Genomic DNA, 8,978 nt, shown 5'->3' with positions numbered 1-8,978 from the left:
GCTCAGCTTTTTTCACAGTCCAACTCTCACATCCATACATGACCACTGGAAAAACCATAGCCTTGACTAGACGGACCTTAGTCGGCAAAGTAATGTCTCTGCTTTTGCATATGCTATCTAGGTTGGTCATAACTTTTCTTCCAAGGAGTAAGCGTCTTTTAATTTCATGGCTGCAGTCACCATTTGCAGTGATTTTGGAGCCCCCAAAAATAAAGTCTGACACTGTTTCCACTGTTTCCCCATCTATTTCCCATGAAGTGATGGGACCGGATGCCATGAACTTAGTTTTCTGAATGTTGAGCTTTAAGCCAACTTTTTCACTCTCCTCTTTCACTTTCATCAAGAGGCTTTTTAGCTTCTCTTCACTTTCTGCCATAAGGGTGGTGTCATCTGCATATCTGAGGTTATTGATATTTCTCCCGGCAGTCTTGATTCCAGCTTGTGTTTCTTCCAGTCCAGCGTTTCTCATGATGTACTCTGCATATAAGTTAAATAAACAGGGTGACAATATACAGCCTTGACGTACTCCTTTTCCCATTTGGAACCAGTCTGTTGTTCCATGTCCAGTTCTAACTGTTGCTTCCTGACCTGCATACAGATTTCTCAAGAGGCAGGTTAGGTGGTCTGGTATTCCCATCTCTACATTTCAGTAATGGGTCAGTGGGTGACATTCTTTTAGGGACAGTCATTAAGAGTCCAAGGATCAGGCAGACACTGTGGACCTAGAATGAAAAAATGTTAATCATTCTTAAAAACAAAAAGATCTGTGTTCAGCAGGGCAGCTCAGGTCTTCCCTGGTGGTCCAGTGGCTAAGACTCAGTGCTCCCAATGCAGGGGGCCTGGGTTCCACCCCTGGTCAGGGAACTAGATCCCACATGCCGAAATAACAATACAAAGATGGAAGATCCTGAGTGCTGTAACTAAGACCCAGCACAGCCAAGTAAAATAAATAAATATATATATATATGTGTTTTTTTTTTTTTTTTTTTAAGAATGCCAATTCAAGAGCTAAGGCAAAACTCCAGCTCAGTTTTGTAAATGGTCCTGACGGCAGCTGATGGCCAGTTTTTGTACATGGTTGGGTACTAGCCACCAGACTCTTTGATGCTAAGATTAAGTAACTGTGAGGGTCGAAAAAAACCCGAGCTGTTCCATTCTCCATGGAGGGTACGTCAGTCAGCTATGGGATGAATTGCAGCCCCTCTCCTTTCAGACGCTCTTCTTACTAATTCTTTCTTGGGGAAGTGTCTCAGACCCAATCTGCTCATTTTTCTCATGAATCCTTCATCACCTTCCTGGATTACTCCTCAGGCACCCCAGCTGACCCCATACCTGTAGGCTCCTCATATCTCTACATTTCCAATTTGTCTGGTGTATTAAATTTTAATTTATGGCCAAGCATCATTTGTTACTTTCACTTAAGCAAGCCAGTTTTCTTATCATCCACGCACACACACACACACACACAGACAGACACGCACATGTAGCTTTCCATTTGTTCTACACGCTTGCTTATTTATTCACTCAACAAATGTTTATTGAGCTCCTACTGTTCACTAGGCATGGTCCCAGGTGCTGTGGGTACAGGAGAGACCAAAACAAAGTCCCTGCCTTCAGGGAGCTTAAAGTCAAGATCAGCAATGGGATAAATGATAGAATAGATGGATACTCTGGGAGGTGGTAAAGAGTACTGTGCAGGAAAATAAAGCTCAGAGAGGATAGAGAATAACTGGAGGGGGCATAATTTTAGATTGGGGTCAAGGGAGGTGGAGAGGAAATGACCCTTGTGGCTGGAGGGAGGTGGCAGGGTCTCAGAAGAGAGAACAGTGAGCAAGGATGCCCTGCTTCAGAGCATGCTTAGACCGTGCAAGAGAGAGCGTGGAGTCCAGTGTGGCTGCCTGGAAATTGGGAGAATATAGAGTCCAGGTCAGTGAGGCAGCTCGTTTCAGCATCATGGCTTAAAGGACTGGAATGGGACCCCAGGAGAAGTAGTATCATCTCGTTCTTGATCTTGGAGAGGTCGTGTATTATCACACGTGCCGCATAAGGTGCCTGAGGATCAGAAAGGGGCTTATTTGTCAACCTATGGGGCCGGGATGTGGTTATACCCAATGATCCTAAGCCCATGTTGCTTGCATGAATCCTACATGAAACTCTTCTTCCCTTAGCAGTTTTTCTGGCCCTCAGCAAAGGATCATAGTATATTTCATGACACCAATCCTCCATTTTTCTCCAAATGTGTTTTTACTTTTCAAACAGGTGGTGTTAGTAGTGATGGGGACCCCAAGATGGTACCCAGACAGTGGCATACCCCAGAAGCACTGTAAGAGGGAGCACGTTCCCTCCTGACAGGGTTTATTACTAATGGCTCCATCAGTCTCTTTCAGTACATCCTCTGAAGAGTTAAAAGAAGTAATTGAAGAACTGTCCACAGTGGGCAGGCCTACAACTTTCCTGCTGTTTATTCTTATTCCTCCTCCAGAGTGAATCCCAACTGACTATTAGATTGCTATTTACCAGCTAAGTGCCGAAAGGGTGACAGTGATAGATATTCGCAGTGATATTAGCAGTGATGTTCACCTAGTAGGGAGAATCTTACTTTCAAAGGACACCACACAATGTACTAAATTGTGCTTTCAGTTGTTCAGAGCAGATATGCTATCCCCCCAAACTGCTAGAGGGAAATATTCAGCTTGTTATCTTCTACATTTAGCTTCAGTTGAATTCAGTTTCGCAACAATTTAAAAATTCTTTTATTTCCCATTCTATTAGGGAAAAGGCAAAGAATGTTTCAACATTGGCACAGGAGAAAAAAAAGAGAGAGAGAGAGACATCTCCCCTGTCCTTTTTCCTGCTGCTGCTGCTAAGTCGCTTCAGTCATGTCCGACTCTTAGTGATCTCATGGACTGCAGCCTACCAGGCTCCTCTGTCCATGGGATTTTCCAGGCAAGAGTACTGGAGTTGGTTGCCATTGCCTTCTCCCCCTCTTTCCTGAATCTGCCATATATTTTTAAAAAACAAAACAAAAATTCTCTCAATTGTATGATTATTATGTATCTTGACAGCTTCAAGAAATTTGGTAAAGGGATGCCTCCAACCTTCCCTTTCCCCTGAGGTAACATGATTCAGGTAGACTTGCAGATAAGATCAAATAATAAGGACCAGATGACCCTCCCCCTAGAAACAATTAGAAGCAAAATATGTGAAACAGTGACTTTTAAGAAATGATTTTATTAATTTTTGGCTGTGCTGGGTCTTCGTTGCCGCGCAGGCTCTTCTCTAGTTGTGGCGAGAGGGGGTTACTCTCTAGTTGCGGCTCACGGGCTTCTCATTGCCGTGGCTTCTCTTGTTGTGCAGCCTGGGCTCAGTAGTTGTGGCGGCCGGGCTCTAGAGAGCTGGCTCAGTAATCGTGGTGTGCTGGCTTAGTGGCCCCGTGGCGTGTGGGATCTTCCCGGACCAGGGATTGAACCTGTGCCTCCAGCATTGACAAGGATTGAACCACTGAGCCACCACAGAAGCCCACAGTGGCTTTTAAGACAGTGGACATCAGGCAGTAAAGGACAATGGACCCTGAGAGATGGAAAGCAAATACAGTGAGGACCTTATCTAACTGCCTTGATAAAGATTCCAGCTGATGCTACAGGGAAGGAGAATCCCAAACAGCCAATGGAGTCCTTGAATTGGGAAGAAGATGCTGGGAGTTCAGGAAGGGAATAGGGTTTGCAGGGCAAAGTACCTAAGAGGAGACAGAGAGAACTCTGGGAACTGCACAGGGTCCCCTTGAGTACTCAGCACAGGACTAGTCAACACAAGCAGGTGAGAAAACTACTCAAGACTGGGGAAAGAACCAGCCAAAGGGATTAGAGGGAATGGTACCCAGAGCTCTCACAATGCCTATTCTCACTAGTTGGACTAGAAAACCTCAGAAGATACAGGTTAGAGTACTCAGAGGATACTAAGTACTTGTCCTTGGTACTTCATTTAGCCCTTAGCCCTTCACTAAGCATCACTATGGGCTTCTCTGGGGTTAAGAACCCACCTGCCAATTCAGGAGATGAGGGTTCTATCCCTGAGTTGGGAAGATCTCCTGGAGAAGGGAATGGCTACCCACTCCAGTATTCTTGCCTGGAGAATCCCATGGACAGAGAAGCCTGTTAGGCTACAGTCTAAGGATTTACAAGAGTCAGATATGACTCAGCGACTTAACAACAACAGCAGCAACAAAGCATCACTATAGTCCCACCTACCAAATCATAAAAGTAATATTTGAAACTGCATCCAAGTATTGGAACTGCACCCAAGAGTTTAGGAATATTTATAGAAATACAGAACTCTCTGGAGCCAGCGAGATAAAACTGATGATGTTAGAAATCTAATTAAAAAAATGGACCAGGCGTGCAAAGAAACAAGAAGATATGATCCACAATTAGGTGAAAAATAAGTTAACTAAAACAGACCCAAAACTCACACAGATGTTGGAATTAGCAGACAAGGGCTTTAAAACTTATTATTGCTATATTCTATATGTTCAAAGAGCTAGAGGAAAGTTTAAGCAGGTGAAGATTAGAGAGAACATGAGTTTGAGCAGACTCTGGGATGTAGTGAAGGACAGGGAAGCCTGCCATGCTGCAGTTCATGGGGTTGCAGAGTCCGACACGACTTCGAGACTGAGCAAAGAAGAAAGATTAGAGAGAGGAAAGGTAGTTAAAGGACTCAAACTGAAATTTTGGAAATGAAATTTTTAATGCCTGAGATTTAAAAAAAAATACTCTGAATGGGATTAATGACAGTCTTAATCCATTCAGGATCCTATTAAAAAGTACCATAGAATGCATAACTTATAAACAACAAGGTCCTAGTGTATAGCACAGGGAACTATATTCAATATCCTATAATAAACCATAATGGAAAAGAATATGATAAACAATGTATACATATATATACGTTCATATATATGTATAACTGAGTCACTTTGCTGTGCTCAGTAATTAACACAACATTTAAATCCAGCTATACTTCAGTAAAAAATAAAAAAAATCAGTCACTTAAAAAAAGGGAGCTCACCTGATTTGGCCAGGTCCACCCATGTGGAACCTTAAATATATCTGCAACCATGAGTGTGATGCCCCATCATATTCACAGGGTCCACCCATATTCAAGGAGAGGGGGTTATTCAGAGGGTACACACTAGGGTCCTGGGATATTAGGAGCCAATTTAGAGTTCTGCCTGCCCCAGGGAGATAGAAAGAAATGAGTGCAGAAAATGAACGTTACTTATTAATTATTTGCTATTCATAATCTCTCCTAAAAGAGATTCATAATCTCTTCAAAAAAGAATCTTTTCTTAAAAGAGATTAAATACTGCTCCTGAATGCAAACAATTAGCTTTGATTGGCTTTGTATTATTTTTTTCCCCCTTAAGATCATTCATAACCTTCTGAATAACCTTAAGAGTAATTACAGTAATGGTATCAGCTACTGTTGCTTGAATGCCTAATATGTGCCTGGCATTTTGCACGGCATTTTGCACATCATTTTACATATAATATCACATTCAAGCTTCACAACAAATCTATGAGGTGGGTATTATTATACCTGCCTTGTAGATTATAAGAAGATCCTGAGGTTTAGAAATCTTAAGTAACTTACCTCAAGGAACAAAACTCATTGGGAAGGAATCAAGATTCAGACTCAGAGCTGTCTGATGCTAAATCCAGTGCTACAGAGAAAAAATGGGAATGCAAATAATAGGGAAAACTGCATTTCCACTGCTGGGTCTTCTTTTTGAAGTCAGCCATTTCTCATTGAATTTTTCCATTAATGATAAATGTAGCCATCTCTAGTTTTTGGGAAATGTTTTATCTGTTGGAAAGAGTAATCTATCTATCTATCTATATAAATTAAAGTAAAGTAAAGTCACTCAGTCATGTCTGACTCTTTGCGACCCCATGGACTGTAGTCCACCAGGCTCCTCTGTCCATGGGATTTTCCAGGCAAGAGTACTGGAGTGGGTTGCCATTTCCTTCTCCAGGGGATCTTCCCAACATTGCAGACAGACGTTTTTCCATCTGAGCCATCAGGGAAATCATATATATTAAACCTTGCTAAAATATTTTCTGTCAATTAGAAATGTCATTCCCCATATCCACCTTTCCTCTACTTCATAAAACAAGGAGGTACAATTGTGAGTAGCTGAATTGTATCTCATGGGTAAGTTTCTGATTTGGAGAGTGAAAATGCATTTGGAAACATGAAACCATGTGTACAGGGGACATGTCCCTATAATGCAATTATTATACATAACTTCGTGTGTATGTGTTGGTAGTACTTCTATTATTTTTATACATTTGAAAAAATTTACAGCCTGAGCATTTAGATCCCCTGGGAAAACTAGCTTCCACTGGATTGAATATTACTCTCTAAAATGGGGGTCCTCAACCAATTGTTCTTTGAGACCAAATAGCTAATCAATCTGGTGGTTGCCTCCTTGGACAGTGTCTCTGAGGGGACAGAAACATCTCCTGGAAGAAAGGAAAGTAGATGGATGAAGAAATTGCCCTTAAAGAAAAAAAAATGCAGATGGAGTCAACATAGAAGTTTTCATCAAGAAAATTCTCTTATGCCTTTTGTCTCTAGTTTCACTCGGAGAGGAGTGAATACCATGATCTCCAGGGGAAAATCTGTGGACCTCTGTTTAAACAGCAGCATCTTCAAACGGGCATGGCTAAGTAATTAATATCTCCACCAGGGGGCAATAAAACCACGGCGATGCTGAAATAGCAATCAGCTTGCCTTTATTGTATCCAAATCATCTACAAGGGCAATCTCAGGTGAATGGATTTTGTGCTACTCATGGTCAACGATGCAATTTAAGAACAAATACACTAATTACTACTTTAAAGTAATAATAGCTTACACAGCTGGGCAGTACAGTTGGGCAGGCTCTGTGGGGGAAACGTTTATTCCCCCAGGCTACCTTCCCTCATAGAAAGAAATCATAGCCTTAAAAGGGATGATGATGGAATCATGGGGTGGAGGTGGGTATAGACAGGAGCGGGGAAGCTTCCAGATAAGGACAATCAGGCCCAGCGACAGGAAAAGTGGCCCTTCCAGCATCCTCCTCCTAGAAACAGGGTCAGACCCCAGAGATTTTGAATTGCACCTGCTAGGAACCCCACAAGACTATGCCACCTTCTCAGTGAAGAACTGGGCATCGCTCATCTTTGTGCGCCCTCAGTATCTGACATGGGCTTAGCGAGTTCTTAACACGGGCAAGGCACCGAGGTGTCCTGGAGGGGAGGAACAAAAATAATAACAATAACAATAAGGACATGACCCCCGCCCCCAGGAACTCAGGGTCTGGTAGGGGTGCTGATAATGAGTTAATGATCAGATAAGCATATAATCACAAGCTGTATTTAATGATATACTTATTTGTTTGCTTTTGGTTGTGCTGGGTCTTTGTTGCTGTGCCGGCTTTTCTTTAGTTGGGTGAGTGGGGGCTCCTCTCTAGTTGCAATGCGCGGGCTTCTTATTGCAGTGGCTTCTCTTGTTGCAAAGCACTGGCTTTAGGGCGCGTGGGCTCAGGGCATGTAGACTCGGGAGTTGCAGCTCCCCAGCTCTAGAGCACTGGGCTCAATGGTTGCGCACAGGCTTAGTTGCTCCTCTACATGTGGGATCTTCCCAGATCAGGGATCAAACTGTTTCCTGCATTGGCAGGACTGACCCACTAGGGAAGCCCTAATGATCTAAAGGAAAGCACAAATTCGTATGAAATCATATAATGGGATGGGAGTGAGGGTTAGACACTTAACCTGAGGCTTAAGGGAAAAGACAAAGAAACAAACACCTGAAGAGTATTCCAGGCTGACACCAAGATATACTGGATTATATAGAGAGAAGCTGGTGCCATTTAGTGCAAAGTGCCCTCTAGACCATGTTGAGGGTTTGGGATTTCATCCTAAGTGCAGTAATAAATGTTGAAGGGTTTTGCAGAGAGGATTGTCATGAATCCAATTATATTTTCATAAGATCAGTCTGGTTTCTATTTGGAGAAAAAAAAATGGAAAGAGCACAAGAGTTACAGCGGGGAGAATGATTAGGAGGTTGTTATAATCATCAGGTGATAAACAATGAATGCCTAGGGGTGAAGATGGAGAGAATTAAACAGATTCCCCATGTAGTTTGAGTGAGACTAGATCTATCATTGTCTTGTATACTAGAGTTAAGTGAGAACGAAATATCGAGAATGACCCTCCCCAGATATTGGGCACCGGACAGGGTGGACGGGCGACATTAACTGGATTGGAGGCATTCAATTTTAGACATGATAATTTGGGAGGTCAGGAATCCGTCCAAAGGGGATAGAAGGTTGGTGGGCAGAAGGAAGATGTAGCCTAGAGATTCAGTTTTAGGGGATCATCCGCACAAACCCTGAGAGTAGATGGGATTACCTAGGAAAACAGAGCTGAAAGAGAAGAGGGCTGAAAAGTGATCCCAGGAGGACCCTGATATCGGAAGTCAGGCAGGAAATGGACTTATGCAAAAGTGACTCTGAAAGAGCTGTCAGATGTGTTTAGGAAAAGCTAGGAGAATGTGGCATTATGGAAGCCAAGAAAAGAGGATCTTTCAAGAAGGAGGGAAGTCATCCACTGTGTCAAGTGTTTCTGAACGATTATGAAGCAAGATAAAGCCTGAGAGGAGAGATGGAGTTTAGAATAATCCATACGGAAAGCACTATGAAAGCCTTTGGTTCAGTTAGATGGTAGAAATGCAATCCAGATTACAGGTTTGAAGACAAGAAGGACACACAATCCTCAAACGTAAATCAAAGATGGCTTAGGGACTTAAAAGTGAAAGGTGAAATTAAAACTTCTAGAGGAAAATGTAGAAGACTGTTTTCATGATTTTAGTATAAGAAACCACTTTTTTGAGCAATACCAAAAAAGGGGCAAATCCTAAAAGATAAACGGATAAAA

Source organism: Oryx dammah, unplaced genomic scaffold (genome assembly GCF_014754425.2).
Source record: "Oryx dammah isolate SB20612 unplaced genomic scaffold, SCBI_Odam_1.1 HiC_scaffold_11, whole genome shotgun sequence".
In the NCBI taxonomy this organism is placed as follows: domain Eukaryota; kingdom Metazoa; phylum Chordata; class Mammalia; order Artiodactyla; family Bovidae; genus Oryx; species Oryx dammah.
The sequence above is the reverse complement of the archived record's forward strand: the minus strand, read 5'-3'. Positions refer to the sequence as shown.